Genomic DNA, 3,487 nt, shown 5'->3' on the forward strand with positions numbered 1-3,487 from the left:
GAAGGAAGCACTCTGTTTCTGCTTTTGCTGGCTCACAGGGAGTTCCCAGGTTCAAATCTTGACGAGTCATGTCTTTCTGGTGTAAGTGACCGAAACACTTCCAGATAATTTACAGAGCACGGCAATCGTGTCCACACTCTGGTGTTCTCTTATGTCGGAAGCATTACCAAGCATTTCATTTAATATCTTCTGATTCTCTGCTCAACTGCAGCCAAACTTAAGGTCAGAGGGCAGCCTTCCTTCTCAGCTATCTCCACTGTGGACAATATGCATAATGAACGGCCATACCACGTTGAGTACACCGCTTCCCGTCCGATCAGCGAAGTTAAGCAACGTTGGGTCTGGTTAGTACTTGGATGGGTGACCGCCTGGGAACACCAGATGCTGTTGGCTCGTTCTCCCTACGTGTCAAGTGGGGTTGGTGGAGGATTAGTGCCCCTCCCTGTAAAACAATTAACTCTAAGCCCTTGGCCACCCCGTTTGGGATACATGGCGTCTGGCAATGAATGAATGAATGAAGAGTTGAAAGTACATCTGGAAATTCGTGCTGGTGGAGCGACTGTGTCTGAGTCGAAGAGTCTGTTGAAATCTGTTGCAATCAGTATATAGGGTGCGATCATGTAAGAGAAAAAGAAAGGACATGCCACTGCATCTACATAAAGGTATGCCAGGAAAGTGACTCATGGAGGAAGCTTTGACCTCAGTCGATCCCTTCTAAGCTAAATAAAATTGTCTCTTATTAGTATAAATACAATGATAATAGGTCATATTAGGAAAGAGGCTAAAATGTCCGACAGCTGGCTGCACGAAATTGATTACCTTACATGTATTCATCATTAACCACTTACTACGATGATTATTTTTATTGTGATCACAGAATCACCATACTATTTTATTTATTAATTTATTAATGTAAAATACAGAATGAGTCAGTTACGGCTGTATCTAACGCCTCAAGCTTGAAAAGTCTCAATAAAGTAATTAGATTCTTCTGCAAGTAGCAAGAGTAAACTGGAAAAGCTATCACGTATTCGGAGGAAGAACCTATACACTAAGAACTGATGGCGCGTAAATAACCCAGTTGACCCATGGATGTCATTTATTCTTATGCCACCAAACAATGGTGTTCAGGTTATGGAAGATATTACGTAACAAAAAGGATTAATGGAGTTTGTTTCAAACATCTTCACTACCAGACAACTCTACATATCAAAGTGAGAGATGCTTTTAGTATCAAGAATAAAATCAGGAAGGTCGGCATCGTAATGAAAGCGTGTAATGACGTTTGTGAGTTTCCGTAAAGACCTTTTACCTCCTTCAGGCAGTCATATGCAGATCAGCTCAAATGAGCTTGTCACTTATTTTCCGTTTTCCTGGTATAAATAATAATGGGAGTATTTTTTCCCTTCTCGTCTTGCTACTTGTACTGCATATCTGGCAATACATTTCACTAGTTCCCTGCAGCCATCTGATACTTCTGGAGGTGTCCATAATGTAGACTACAATATCTTCTTTTGCCAATCCTCAGTGGAAGGTGATTGTCTTTCTGGTTGTGATTCCCACGCATGGTCTGCTTAGTAGCATGCCCTCTTTATATGTTCCCTAAGGGCAGCGCTTGTTGATGACAGTGATTTCGCCAGTGTCTTACCTTTTCTGCTGAAGTGATCCTTTCTACGCTCTTTGACAGAAGTTGAGTTGCTTGTCCAATCATCTGTGTATCTCTTTATCTGTTTATCTGTCTAAATATTGTCAGACGGGTTAATCCCATAATCGGTGGCCACAAACAGTCTCCTCCATATTGTCCTTTCGTGCCATTTGGCTGCCCTCCCGTCAACCTGCACCTCATATATTTCTCCTCTCCATCCCTTCATCTCATTCTTGGTCTCCTCCTCCTCCTTTCCTCCCTCCTCCTATCTTACATACATTCTTCTTTTCTCGTTCTGCATCTTCTCTACATAACCGAATCATCTCAAAGTATTTCTCTTAACGCTCTCAGTTTCATCCACATCAAAACCACAACACTTCTTCACTTCCTTATTTGCCTTTTTCTCTCTTCTTGTCACTTAACATGCTCCACTCAGATAACTCGTATCCGCAGCTCTCACTCTTGATTTGTGTCCTTCCAACACGGTCCAAGCTTCCCATGTAAGCCGAGCATCACAATACTGTGAGACTTTTTTTTTTTTTTTAATTCCATGCTCCCTATTCGTTATCACTGCCTTCAGTGAACCAGCTGTTTTTCTATAATGCAGAACTCTTTCAAGCACTTCATCCTCCACTTTCCATTCTTTCTCATCACAGTACATAAGTACTTGAATGCACTCACATTCATACATGATGATTTTTGAATTTCATCCATTTTACATATTTTGTGTGCTGGAGTTTGTATAACTTTATCACCATATTTTTTTCTGACATCATGTGCTTTACACAATATCCTGGAATCTTCATCTGTATCCATTACCTGCATATTATAAGATGATCTACATTCTGCATGATATATATTACAGGTGTAATATACAGTAACCTTATAAATTGCAGAAGAAATATATAAATATTTGTTTATAGTATATATATCTTACAGGAGTAATGTATACAAATATATATATATATATATATATATATATATATATATATATATATATATATATATATATATATATATATATTTATATATATATCAACTAGACTAAAGGCCGAATATGTTACTTTGCCCTCTAACCTTCAACTTCAACAGAATACTCTTTAACATGGAATTACTCCATTCTTGACAAACCCTTAACTCTTCCTCTAACTTTGAAAACAAATCAAAACTATTTGAGTTGAATTTTTGAGGACCTTGACATTGTACTTTTACTTGTGAACTTGAATTATACTTGTCAGCTATCAGAATGGAATCTCTTTATCTTTGTATTAGCCTGATCCCATCCACAAAATTAATTCTACATCAGATATAAACTGTTTTAGTTGACCCTTGCCATGTAACCTTAACCTCTGACCAGTTGTTAAAACAAAAAAAAGATCAACCTCTTGGGCGACCCTCAACCCATCCACCAAGTATAATTCAGCTTAGATCAAAAATGATTTGGCTGTTTTGCTCACACACAAACACATGCGTCAGACTTTGTGCACGTCCTGTAACCCTGGACTTTGAGTGGTTGTTTTCAAATTGAAATCCCTTCTTTCTTGCCTGACCCTTAAACGGTCCACCAAATTTAGTTCAAATGAAGTATAAAAATGTTTGAGCTGACCTTCTCCTTAATGTTGGTATTTGACATTTACCTGTGACAATGTGTTTTGACTGGATGTTCACAATATCGATTCATTTTAGTCTTTTCTTCTTCCATATCATCACCTCTCCACTAAGTTCGGTCTAGATCAGATGAAATATATTTAAGTTGATCTTGCCCAGTGGCCTTCACCTATGATTTTCTTTTTTTTTTTCAAAGTCTAAGCTTCCTTCTTGACTGATCCTCAGCCCTTCTAA

The 3,487-nt window shown here is 38.4% G+C and overlaps 1 non-coding gene across 1 annotated transcript; it reads left to right on the top strand.

Moving 5' to 3' along the window:
• Positions 1-274: 274 nt before the first annotated feature.
• Positions 275-393, top strand: LOC145415490 (5S ribosomal RNA). The gene has a single exon (XR_013900090.1). It is a non-coding gene; the product is annotated as a 5S ribosomal RNA (ribosomal RNA).
• The last annotated feature ends 3,094 nt before the right edge of the window (positions 394-3,487 follow it).

Source organism: Coenobita brevimanus, chromosome 102 (assembly GCF_032717465.1).
Source record: "Coenobita brevimanus isolate Jiangsu-jjx chromosome 102, ASM3271746v2, whole genome shotgun sequence".
Lineage (NCBI taxonomy): Eukaryota > Metazoa > Arthropoda > Malacostraca > Decapoda > Coenobitidae > Coenobita > Coenobita brevimanus.